Raw genomic sequence first — 13,650 nt, 5'->3', positions numbered from 1 at the left:
TGGGGGGGCAAGCCCACAACGAGCCCCGTGGTCCTGTATGTGCTCAGTCATCACCACTCCACCGAAGCCTCCTGCCTCTGATCTCCATCCATATTGATCCGGCAGGTCCACGCCGAGGCGCACACCGCCCCGCTGCCTCTTACCAGAACAGCGCTCGCTGGAAATGATGTGCTGACGTTTTTCTGGCCCCCTCTCATCCAGAAGGACGTGCCCCTTTGCAGAGACTTTGCAGGGACGTGCCATCGGTGCCGGGTTGGTGTCGAGAGGAGAGCCCCCAGCTCGCTAAGTAAATGCTGGGGGTGCTGCCAGCACTTCGGGGCTGGTTTGGGGGTACGGCATCCCCCCCAGCACCACCGGCATGGGGCTGCAGGAGGGAGACATCACCCCGTGGGGCCAAGAGGACTTTTGCCCGAACCTCAAAAGTCATGGGAGCGTCAAAAGGCGCACTCCTAAAGCAAAGCCCCTTGCCCCCACCACCCGGAGGGCAGCTCGGGGGCAGCTCTCATCCTGCACAGCGCTCAGCCTGGGGACACGCAGGGGGATGCTCACGCCTGCGGGCACTGAGAGCAGTGTGACGAAGGGTTCGGTCTCCGTGGGGACCTGTCCCCAGCAGGGTGGCAGCAGATTTAGGGGTCCCAGGAGCCGATGGAGCCATCGCAGCAGATGAACTCTCAGGGACTGTAAAGAAAGTATAGGGGAAAGTACCTAACCAAGGACTGTGTGCCCATATAAATGGGAACAAGCATTTCTAGAGAAAACATATTCAAGGGAGGACGAGAGGAATAGCCCTGTCACAAAGATAACAAATATTGCTGTGCTTGCATTCATGGCTCCAACCTGAACCAGATTCCCACCTAGGAAGCTCCTGAATTAATGTGTCTGGAGAGGGGAAAGGTCTGGTCATGGCGGTGATGTCCGGGGAGGACAACAGCAATGATCAAAGAGAAAAAAAAGACGGAAACAAAGGTCTTAGAAAGTGCAAGGGAAACACAGGAGCTTAATGCAGAGCAGATGATAGCTGCAGTCGGGACACCAAGGCAGCACGGCTGCCTGCGATGCCCTGGGTGGACCTGGCTGGTCTCTCACCAGGAAGAAATTGGAGCAAATCCCAGGCAATGGGAAGGAATTGCAGACAGCAAAGCTCCAGCGTGGGAGTAGACTGAAAATCCTGGGGGTCTGCCTGGGAGAGGGGTGCTGGGGACACGGGGATAGGGCTGAGCACGGCTGAGTGCGCGCTTCTGCTGTGCCTGCTTCCTAATCTAAGAAAGGGCCAGCAAAATTAAAGCTGTTAAAAGGATAAAGAAGGCCTGGGAAACTCACTGACATGTGATATCGCCTCAGCAAGGAGCTGAGCGAGGCTCGGAAGAAGATCAAGGAGATCAGCATCAGAAAGCACTGAGGACAAGCCACCGTCGCAGCTCCGCCGAGCTCTGGGCACACATCGGCCCTCTGATTTCCCTCCCCTACCTCCAAACCTCCCCATCACAGGTCCTGCCCACCACAGAAGTCCCAGCATAGAGGCTGCGGTGTGCTGGAAGCAGATAAGGAGAATTAAGGTGCTGGCATTGTTCCGCTAATGGCCTGCCATCTGCGTGTCTCCCGGGTGCCCTGCATCCTCCAGCATCCAGGAGGGGCAGAGCTGGGATAACCCCGGAGCAGGACGTGGCACCTCGCCGCCGTGGTGCTGAGCACCCAGGTGAGGCAGCACCTGGGTGGTGCTGGGTGCTGGCTCCAAGTGCCCGGGTTAAGCCACTGCTCACCGGAGAATCGATTCCCCCTCACCCCCAGCTCTTCCCTGCACACGCACACAAACGTGCTCCCAACCCCTGCTTTGTGAATAAATCGAATCGCTTTACAAAAAGCTCCCCAGCCTGTTTGTGACTTCAGCTCCAAACAATTTTCCTTCAAAGGTGACTCCCTTGACTCCGGGAAGAGATGCCAGAGTGGGCTGAAGCAGGGAAGAAACTAAAATAACCGGCTCTTCACAAAACAATTTACCAAAACATTTTCTGAGGGTGCTCGGCCAGAGAGATCTGGTGAAGCTGCTATTATCTGAGGCAGGGTAGGGAAGGCAGCCTCTGCACTCTGTCCAAGCCCTGATGGGGGAAGAAGACCCAGCCCCATCTCAGCATCCCGTGCCTCGAGGTGCTTCCCAGAGCCAGGGAGGAGAGGTACTTGCAGACCTGTTGGGGAGATGGCTGTGGCCCCAAAAGGGCGTCAAAAATCCCTGCTACCTCTCTCATCCCGAGCATGAACTGAGTCATTAGCTGCTTGAAATGGTTTCCTGGCTCACCAGGGCAACTGCGAAAGCCTGAATTTAAGACATCTCCCTACGCCATGAAATAAGACTCTCAACCCACCACAGCCTCATGGAGGAAGAACGGACCATGTCAAACCCAAAGGGACTGTGACCCACACAGCCTGGCTTAGCCAAAAGACCCGAGTCGAGCAAGCAGCACCCCAAAACACCCCAAATCCCACGTGGGGATGACAGCAGCTGGGGCTCAGTGGCATAACTGTGTTTTGATCCCTTGTGCCAGATTTCCTCGGCACATGCTGGGAGGTGATGCCACCTCGCAGGAGGGGGGCTCACTGCTGGAAACATCTCCTGCAGGTTCTGCTCACCTGGGGGGCCAAGGGGGCTCAGGGCTGGGGTTTGGGGCAGGTTTGGGCTCTGCAGCAAAGCCCTTTGCCATCCCCACGGTGCTGGGATTAACCTGTGAGCCCCCAGGAGGCAAGGATGCGCTGGTGGGGATGGAGAGGTGGCTGTCCCCAGGCTGGGGCAGATGGTGCCCAGGTCAGCCTCGGATGCTGCCCCCAGCCCCCGTGAGCTGAATGGGGGGTGGAAGGCAGGAGCCTGGCTTGTGAGCTGTGGCAAATGTCCTGCCAAAGCATCTGCAATAAACAAATCAATAATTAAAGGAGGATATACATTAGCCCTTGAACACACTCCAGGTAGAGCTTATTTTAGACCTTTAGGAAAACGTGTGAGGGGAGGAGAGGTGGGGGGGTGTAAGGGGCCACGGTCTGCAGGAGGACGGGGTGGGCTTGGGGCTGGAGGTGGAGGGTCAGCAGGATGGGGCTGAGACGCAGGATGAGGGATGGGTGGGAGAGGCAGGTGGTTGGGGAATCCATGTGGGCCATGGAGAAGAGAGATGAAGGTAGTTGTGTAGGCAAAATGTCCCCCATCCCATGTTTTCTGGGTGAATCCCACCACCAGCACTTCTGCTCCTCCAACAACGCAGGTGCCCAGGGCCTGCCCCAGCTCCTGCGGGCTGGCCACTGGCTTGGGGCGGGCGCTGGATGGAAGAAGTGCTCATCACCACCAGCACAGAATCACCACAGCAAGATGGTACATCACGACTCTGTCCTGCCGTGGCCGTTGATGACCACAGATCTGCCGCTTGAGGTGTATGAAGGGTCTAGTTGCCTGCACAGCTGGGAGATTTTCTTCTCCTCAGCCGTAAGGCAATCTTGCTCACTCCTGCCTGCCTCCTTCTCTTGATGTGTCCCTTGCTAAAGATCCCTGTGTTCCTACAAGCAGCCTACCAACCTCACACCCACCTGACCGAAGCTCAAGGTGCCAAAAAAGCTCTCCAACCTCCTGCCCAACTCCATCCCTACAGTCTAAGAGAGCATCCTACAACAGGAAATGATCTCTTGGGTCATTTTGGCCACGGTGACGGACACCAGAGCTCCCAGCTCCCCATGCTCACCTGGGGCACGGCTCTGTAGGGCTGTGGGACACACTGCCAGGGCTGGGAGGCAGAAGACTCCAGCAAGCCCTGAAGATGTAATGTCGCTTTGTTCTCCACGTTGGTGCCTGTATCATCCCTGCCCTGCCACTTCTAACACCAACGGGGAAAAGACAAAGCCCAAGATCTCCCAAATAAATCTTTGTGCTACTGATTAATCCCCCCAACTTTTAGCCTGTTGCTGAGCAGTTCCCAGCACTGAGCAGTTCCCACTACCAGGGCGCTCCCCCTGCCCTTACCGAGAAAGATCTGGCTACCGTGATTTATGCCTGCCGCATATCCGAGCTGGCTTGCCCCACACCTCTGCAATCGGGCTGGAGCTGGAAGCCACACAGGAGCATCAGCTAATGTGAAACGCAACCCACCTTCTCTGCCGGGGGGGGTCCCAAGAGCCCATCTTTCCACCCTCCCCTCCCCTGGCTCAGCACCCGCTGCCAGGCGAGGCTGCGGGCTGTCATAGCCAAGTCCATCAGCAGCATCGAGCAGCACGCTGCCAGCCCTGCTCTTTCCCCCAAGCTGAGGACGCTCGGGAAGAGCCGTGGGGAGGGATGGATGCAGAGCTCTGCCAGCCGTGGTGCTCAGCCACCCGTTGCACCACGTCCCGGGAGCCCGAGTCGGTCCGAAATCTCAGACACCGGCGAGTTTTTCCTCCAGCAAAGAGCTTCTGCTACCAGGAGGTATCAGTGAAACACTTGTGATGCAGTTCAGCTGAGTAAAATAAATAAAAGTGACTAATGACTGATTAAATATTAAAGGATCGCTTTATTTTTGCAAATACACAGATGACTGCACACAGCTGAAATCTGGAGGTGGCCCCTACAGCTGAGGCGGCCAGGGATGGGCCATGAAATGGCACCGGGCTTTTCCTTACCCTGTGACGAGGAGCATCTGGATTGAGACTTCTGCTTCCCACCAGGACGGAGCTACCCATGTGCAGATTATCCAGGCAGAGCTTCTGCAACCAGGACAGAGAAGCTGAGCCTCCAGGCCATGCCGTGCCAACCAGAGCCAGTAGGATTTGCCTCGTCGTGCTGCAGGGCTCCTCTGGCTCCCCAGCCCGCCTCGGTGACATGCCAGAGCCACCTAATGAGGTTAACATTAATATTTCCTCCCGCTGCCCATTAAAGCTGCCTGGTGGGGAGCTCCTTCTCCACCAGTCCCACCACTCTGCTGGCTCCAGCAGCTGCTGTGTCCCTCCCTTCCCCTGCCACAGGGTGGAGGAACAGCTCCTTCCCCAGGGGCACCATCGCCGCGTCCCCCTGGGCACCCTGCAGGCACGCGGGCTGAGCAGCCAGCACATCTCCAGACGGCTGGGACACGTGAAAAGCACGTGCTCGCTTCCCAGGCAGTTTGTATGGGGAAGAAGAGGCACAGTTTGTTATGAAATAATTTTCTCAGCACCATCTGGTTGCTTGATCCATCCCCAAAAGCCTGCTGGAGAGGACCACGCTGACCCTAAATGCAGCTTCCTTCCAGAGAGATTGCAACTGAGTGAGAATATTTTTTCTTGGTGCGAGTTTTACTTTTTTTTTTCAGTAAGAAGGAGTCAAAGAGGCACTGCAGCAATACATGTACACCAGCCCCAACCTCTGGAGGACGCAGAAGAAGTTGTTGTCCTGGGTTTTTCCCTTCCCCTGCCATCTGCAGCTGGCCACGGCCACTGCCCAGGCGCAGAGAGGGACGGCGCTCGGTGCAAATCCTGGTTATCAGGAACTCCAAGGGAAAGGAATGAACCAGTGCCAAATGGCGAAGGATAAAATCAATATGGGGAGAGCTGTTATTTAAGCTTCTGAGCTCCGGGGTATTACAAACGTTGGAGAGCAATGAAATAAAAATGATACATAAAGTGACAACATCATCATGTCTGTATAACTGACGCCCTTAGCAGCTGTTTGGTCGGAACAACAGAAGTAAATCCAAATCTGTGCCTGCTGCCTAGGGCTGTCTGGCACTCCTAAGGGGGCACTTTGTGATCAGAGAGAGAGGAAATTACAGGGTCTTTTTGCCAACTGGATCGTTTTTAACCTCCTTTGGTTACCGTGGCCTGGAAGCCCGGAGGGCCACGCCGTGAGATCCTCACCCCACAGAGCAGCCCACGGGCTCTTCTGGAAGGGGCTGGGTCTCTGTGGAGGTGGTGGAGACCCCACGGGGAGCCCAGGAACCTCAGGTGGCAGCGGGGATCCCTGGGCACAGGAGAGCTGCCGTGGCCAGGAGCTGCCCCTTGCAGGACGCCGGTCCCTGGGCTGTGAGCCATGCTGTGCTGCACAGGTGGTGCTGGGGACAGATCCAGCAAACATGAAACCAGGAGGGAAAATGCTAGGCTGGCTTGTGAGGTGTCCTCTTGCTGCCTTCAAGGCTTTCTGGCGCCTCCTTATCACCCTTTAAAGCTTCCCACACCAGTACAAAGCAATAACGTTTTCATTTCTCTCTTCATTGGTAGAAAAGCAAGGTTTTTTACAGCTTTCTCTGCTCTTGATCATCTCCCTTCCTATCGACAAGATCCCCAGCTCTCAGCACCAGCTGCCATTCCCCAAGAATTTCCTTCTGCCAGGGCCCGTGTGACACCTTTGCATCCCGTGGTGCATCCCATCGGGGCATCCCGGGTCCCCCAGGGAGCCAAGGGGCTGAGGTTGGGCTGCAGGATGGTGCGGATGGGGAGCGAGCCCCAAAACCAGCTCTGGGCTCTTTAGGAGACAGAGGGCCACCGCAGAGCATCCAGACCTTAAATTGACTGCGAGAGGATGCTGCTGCTGCGCGGCGATTCCTGCTGCCACCTTAGGGAGAGCAAAAGAAATGCCAAACCCGGCTGCTCTCGCGGAGCATTCGGCGTTAAAACCCAGCTCTGGCAAGGCCGAGGCAGGAGTTTAACCTCCGTGCAGCGAGGGGTGCTGAGGGACGGCGAGCGCGTTAACCCCTCTCCGGGCTGCGCCCCGCAGCTGCCGCCGCATTAACCCGGCTCCGGGAAGGCTCCAGCACAGAAGCTTTTAGCGCAGCCCACGCCGCACGCTATGGGTTTGCTGGAGCAGAGCAGCAGCTTCCCGCTCCCCCAGCACCACTTAACCTCCCGGAGATGCTCTGGGATGCACTGGCAGGCTCGGCGGGACGTGCGGGCAGCGAGAGAAGCGGTGCCAGGTCCAAATCGATGGCACGGCCAGGGGCAGCAGGGACAAGCCAGGGCTGGCCAAGGTGCATGGGCACAGGATTCTCTTTTCTCCTTTCTTGCCCATGTTCGTCACCTTGGCACGCTGCCTTGGGGACACCTGGCATGGTCTGCAGCCCTTCTCTGCCCAAAGTGCCTTCCCCAGACTTGTGCTTCCTCCAGCCTCTCCCACCACAGTCCCTGCAGCCCTGACAAAAGCTCATGGCTGCTCGGATCCACCCCAGGATCTGTGGTTTTCTGCCACCCTCCTGCCTGCTCCCAGTTCCTAACAGCGGTGGAAATGGGGGAGGAAAAGGGGGTGTTTGGGACCATGAGCTTTCTGGAAGGAGAAATGAGATGGTTGGGGTGGGATGGGATGGGATGGGATGGGATGGGATGGGATGGGATGGGATGGGATGGGATGGGATGGGATGGGATGGGATGGGATGGGATGGGATGGGATGGGATGGGATGGGATGGAACGGGACGGGATGGAACGGGACGGGACGGGACGGGACGGGATGGGATGGGATGGGACAGGATGGACAGGATGGGATGGGATGGGATGGGATGGACAGGATGGGATGGGATGGACAAGATGAGATGGATGGGATGGGGAGCTCAGGTATAAAACAGAGAGTATTTCTTACTCTCTGTTCTCCCTGATGCTTCCCTGCATTTGGGGAGAGGTAGAAGGGCCCTGCTGCAGCCACAGTCACTGCCTAACCCACAGGTACCTCCCAGCCCATCCAGCATTCCTGGATTTGAATCCTTCCCACCTCCTCTGCCGCCCCCCTGCTGGTGCACAGCTCCCACCCAGGACCCCCGTCAGACACAGCGCGGAGGTGGGCGGTTACACCACGCCTCACCCACCGGAGGTGTCAGGAGTCGGGGAAAAGAAGAAGAAAGGGGGGAAAAAATAGAAGCAGAAAAACAGCCTCTGGGTTTCTCTTCTGTGGAGCAGCACGGGAGAAGGGAAGAGCTGGGGGGCTGGCAGCAGAGCTTGGTGGGTCCCGGGGGGGGCTGCAGAGTCCAGCAGAGCTGCAGCAGCTGGAGCGTGGAGGAGCAGAGCTGGAGCAGCCAGAGCAGGTGGAGCAGGAGAGGCTGCGAGGGCAAAACCGAGGCAGGAGCATCTCTGCTCACAGACCTCCCGAAACCTTTACCCAGCAGCGTGGGCTTGGCAAGGCGTCGGCACCGGAGGGTGCCCACCTGTTGGGAGCTCGGGGAACAGCCGAGGAACGTGCCAAATTGCAGGCTCCCCATGAGCAGCAGGTTAAGGCAGGTTTCCTTGGATACAGGGAGCTTTCCAGCTGTTCTGCAAATGGCCAGGAGGAAACCCCAGCCCTGCTTTGCAGAACAGGCAGGGATTTCTGCCCTGCTCCTTTGGCTGCAGGGCAGCAGGGAGGGGATGCTCGGGGCCGGGTGCTGATCGCTGGCCGAGGGGCACCCACACTCATGCCTGAAAGAAGGGAGCACGCTTCTTCTCACGGTCTTCTGTCCTTCAGACTCGTCCTGCTAGCCTGGCTTCAACACTCTGCAAGATGTCAAGAGACATAAAGCCCTGTGGGAAGGTGTGGAGCCAGCGACAGGGCCCCCAGTGTCCCCAGGTGCCCTGGCAGCACCGCCGACCAAAGAGAGGGTGGCTGGAGAGAGGAAGATGAAATGCAGGGAGTGACTTGTTTATCTGGTAGAGCGTTTTCTTCTGCTTCATGATGCTGGTTTTCTGGAGGGGGTTAAGCTGCAGCAATGACAATCTGCATGGGAGAGGAGCATGCCACTCCAAGGACAGCTGTCCTGGAAATCAGATCCCAGCTGGAACGAGATTTAGCTGGCCTTCAAAACAAAGCCAGTGTTGCTGATTTAAGTGAGGATGCTTCTCTCTAGTTGGAGGGGGAAGGTCCCTGTCAGATGCTCGGTGCACCAAGTCCCGGGACAGTGACAGAGATCCCTGCTCCTGCTCCCCCAGCCCTTTCTCATTTCTGCTGCATCTTCCCCTTCACTTCCTCGGGTCACCATTAGGAAGATGCTCAGAGATGACACCAGCAGCAACACGAGGGAAAGCAAAGCTTCCACGTCAGTGCACATGACTTGACAATGCAAATAGCTTGGGATGCACGGTGCAGAAATATATATTATTAAGCAGCGATAAATGAATGAGTTTCCCGTACTCGCCTGGTGGGTGGGGGCAGGAGGACTCAGGAAAGACCCAGGGACCCAGCAGCCTGGACTGCTCCCTCTCAGCCTCTATCGAGTGGCTTTTTTGCCCTGGCCGTTTGAAATTGATTCAATTAAGATTCCTTGTGCATTCAGGTATAATAAAACAGGGACAATTAGACCTAATAAAACTCAGATAGTTGTGTTCGACCCTTCTTGTGCCCTCTTGTTCCTTACACAACCTTATACGAGAGGCCGGGGCATGCCTGAAGGATTCAGCGTGAGGGATCATTCAATATATCCTGCTCTGGATAGCCCCAAAACCCTACAGAGGGGAAGAAATAGACAACATGCTCCCATCCAAAGACCCAGAGACCAGCCCATGTGCAGACCCTTGGATGATCTCCTCATAAGGACCATCCACCACCTTGGACCAGCTCTTACAAACGAGGTCTCCTGTGCACAGAGCGAAGGCTACACATCATGCTTAAGGCAGGGCTTAGGACCTGAGAAGTTAGAGGGAAGGCACTGCATTTCTTCCCCAGCACTGGATGAAGAGTGTGTGGTTATGAGCATGGCTATCAATGAACCACAAAGCCTTTTAGCATCCATTATTTGCAACTGCTGCTGAGCAAACAAATGCGACCACATCAGTCACTGGGCCCATCCCCTGCTGAGAGCAGTTCACATCAGCCATGCCTCCCCCCAAAGAGAGAAGAATAGCTGACCCAGCGGGAGCACGGTGTGCACCCATCCCCCCTTTCCTTCTGTAGCTTTGTCAAGAAGGGACAAAACGGGTTATCTCGCCTTGCCCCCTTCAAGGGGTCTCCTTGGGCCACATCTTCCTCCCCGTGTCAGCAGAGTGACCCCCACTCACGAGGTGGGTTTGGGAAATATGCACGACCCCACCGTGCTCCTGTCCGAAGGCAGCACATGGAGCCCCCCAGCGTGGGCACCAGTGCTTTGGGACCAGATCCATGTGAAGACGTTGGAAAGCTGTTAGGAGGAATGAGAAGATGAAGACAGACCACCCCCTTCCCCCAAATCGCAAAGGGAGCTGCTATAGCGTGCCAAAAAACGGGCTGTCCCCATCGCGCTCTGCTCCCTCTGGATGTTCTGGCTGAGCACAACCTTGCTTGTACCCCAGAGCCCCACAGAAGGTGACGGAAGCCCCAGCCTCCTGGATCAAGCAGTCAGAAACCAGTGCCTGCTGCTCCGTGCCTGGCTGGAGTCCCTTCCCCATCCCCGTGCACACCTCAGGAGCAATTCCCCACCCACAGCCCCGTGCTCTGCCCTGACACCGCTCTCTGCAAACCTCCTCCAGCCCCAGTGCTCCTGCCCCCCTGGGGAGCAGGGACGAGGCTGGGGGTCAGCCCCTCGGGGTCACAAAGGGGAGCCACTCCCAGGGACATGGAGGATTTGGCTGGGATCCCAAGGGCTGGCCGCACCGAGCAGACATTGCTCTCCCTTGGCAGAACAGACAGCACAAAGCCCTACAAACTCCTCTTCCCAGCCACAGACCTGCCCTGGCCTCAGAGCCAAGGCTGATGCTTTGCCAGCACGCCAGGACCCCGCACCCCTCCGCCTGCTTGCCTGTTTAACAGGTCTCCTTATTTATTTATTTTATTGGTCTGCCTTTCTTTTCTTCCCCTCCTATTGCTATCTCTTTTCCCTTTTGTCTTTTTGGTCTTTTTTTTTTTTTTTTTTTTATTATGAGTTGTGCTGCACTTCTTGGTAAAGCACTTTAATCCATTTTAATGCCCCAGTTCTGCTCCTCAGTGACAGCCTGGTGGTTAGTCTAATGCGTCCCGCTCACCTCGGGGTTACTAATGAGGTCACAGCAAAGGCAATCTCCAAACTGAATAATTCACTAATCAGATGCTGCAGACTCCAGTGGTAAAATTTATTTCTGACACCTAAACAGCAAATGGCTTTGTGGACACGCACGCACGCACGCATGCCTGCACACGCGCCTCTCCTCTTTGCCATTCTTCGGGGATATTTTTGGTAAATTGGTGCTGTGCCATACGTTTAACGACGGGTCTCACCACAAAGGAGCCTGGCTCACCCCGAGCCCAGGGCAAGGAAGAACTGCTGTGATGGGCAGCTTCGTTATCTGCTCCGTGATTGAGTGCGATGAGACCAGGATCTGGGGACAAAGGCGCACGCGTGCCGTGATGGAGGTTGCTGTCTGCCTTCTCCCGGCCTTTGCCTTTGGGGACCTTCCTGGATGACTGCTTGGAGAGGCTCGCTGCCCATCCAGACACAGAGAGAACAAGTTAAAGAGAACCAGCTAAGGAGTGTCAGGGCGAAGGGCTGCTCACCTCTGCTGCTTTGTTACCCAAAGAGCACGGAGTGAGTTCCCTCTTGTCCTTTTTTCATACTGAAAGCAAAGTCCGGTTTTCATACTTGCCACCCCCAAACATCTCCAAGAGAAATAGTAGTAATAACCCAATTAATTAGTATTGGTAATAGTAAAAGTCGCAGGGAGTCATTAATAATAATTAACACGCAGCATTCCTAGAGGAGGCAGCAGTCTGGGAAATTTCGCTTGTCTCCTGCAAAGCCTGAGAACAGGTGGCTGCTGTTGTGTGCCCGGTGGGTCCTCAGCATGGGGTGCATGCTGGCAAAACCTCCCCGTGCCTTGGACCTGAACCAACGCTGCCTCAGCAGCCAGGCAGAGCTGGGAAGCCCTGGGAGACTCCAGGCTGGGTTCCTCAGCCCGGAGAGGTGAGGACACAGGGGAGAGGCCCTGCAGGTGCGTTAGGGGCACGGGACGCTGTCGTGTTCAAGGTGGGAAATAATTCAAGCAGAGAGCCTTTGAATTTGCCCTGCACACCCATATGCCTTCAGGACAGCACCCGAAGGTTTGGTTTTGCTCAGAAAGGAGACAAATGGCGAAGTCTGAGAGCGGCGATGGAGTCAGCGCTCTCATCCTGTGGACGGCTCTGGCAATTACAGAGCTAAGTGCTCGTTTGTGACAGGACCTGTACAAATTAGTCATATGGCTTGGCACTTCCCTGCTCTCCTGGAGACCCAGAAGGTGAGTTTATCCACAGAGCCCGTTCACATCTGCTGGAGCAAGGGGCACCAAAGCTCCATGCGGGGACGTCCAGCAGATCTGATGGCCCCATCCCTGACACGAGCTGCTGCCGTGCAGGGCCAAGTGGTGCTGCTGAGAGCAAGCCACAGGCTCAAGGGAAGGCAGATCGGGCTCTCACGAAGCCCAGGCAGCTGCAGGCAGGGGGTTCCCTGCCCTGGACCCCCCCAGCCGTGGCAGGGATGGGTGGACACGGAGCTGCCACCTCCTGCCTTGCAGCAGGGGTTGAGCGGGGGCGAGTGAGCTCATCCTCGCCTGAAGCCGCCCTTTGATGTCCCCCAGTCCCCCTGGGGCACGGGTCACATATGGCCCAAGCACGGAGCAAACCCTAAGATGCAACATGAGCAGGGGGAGAAATTCCCTCGCTGCTTCCTTTTGGTAGCGCTCTGACGCTGACCCCTTTTTGCAGCGGCGTTTCAGCAGCACTTCTGTTAGTGGCCGGGTGTGAGGAAGCAGTAAATCCCAGTTCCAGGCTAGCACTAACACAGCGTGGAGCCAAAATGGCCTGGTGATGAAATGTCTCAGCGCAAGCAATGACCTGACGAGATGCCATCTTTTCTGGAAAAAAAAGAAAATAAAAAAAGGTCCACCGTGAGACAGCACGAGCCCCACAGCAAGCACAGGCTGTCTGGCTCTGGGGAGAAGGGAAGCATGGAAAGGACGACAGGGAGCAAAATAAGGTGGGTCCAACAAGCACAACAAGGCAGCAAAAGGCAAACCTCAGGTCCTGGAGGATCCAGGAGGAGCATCCCTCACCAACTGGAGCAGGGTACCCGGGGCCAAGAGAGCCTCCTCCAAGTGCCAGGCACTGCCAGGCTCCCCACCCCACTGCTGAGCGAGATTATGTGATAAATGATTGCATTAGTCCGGACAGCTTCTCATTTTCCTCCAATCTGGCCTGTCTGCCCTCTTAGCACGGGGCTCCTGATAGCATTTCTCCCTTCACTGACTTCATTTTTCCTGTTAGGTTGTCAAGCTGTCAGCGGGGAGAAAGACGAAGCACGGACAAGGCTGTTACTGCCAGTGCGCCCGGTGCGTCCTGTGCGTCCCCGGTCCCTGCCCCAGCCAGCCGTGAAGAGGGCTTCTGGTTTGACAAGGGCTGGTTTCTCCAGGACCAGGGACGTTCCCACCCTCTGCTCATCTTCAGAGGCTTCCCTGGGCACCATACACATCTCCAGCTCCAGCCTGTTCCTGCCTCTGCCTCCGAGAACACCAAGGATGTGGTGAGGTTTTGGAGAAAGTAAGGGTAGAAAGGTTTTGCAGACACCATCTAGCTGAAGAATTGTGCATTAATAACAGTTTGGGAGGCAAAATCTGCAAAAATATAGTGGCTTCTGTGTTGGGTTATGCAGATTATGCTTGTGAGCCCTTCTGAGATGTGCGGACACCCCTGTCCTGGTTAATTGCTGATGGAGAGAAGCAAACTGCTGGTGGGAACCACGCCAAGTTTGTTCTGGTGCGGCTTCCTTCCCTGCACTGCCCGCCTGATGTTTCTGCTGCGA

The sequence above is a fragment of the Anser brachyrhynchus genome, assembly GCF_964034855.1.
Source record: "Anser brachyrhynchus genome assembly, chromosome: 11".
Taxonomy (NCBI): Eukaryota; Metazoa; Chordata; class Aves; order Anseriformes; family Anatidae; genus Anser; species Anser brachyrhynchus.
This window is presented reverse-complemented; position numbering follows the sequence as displayed.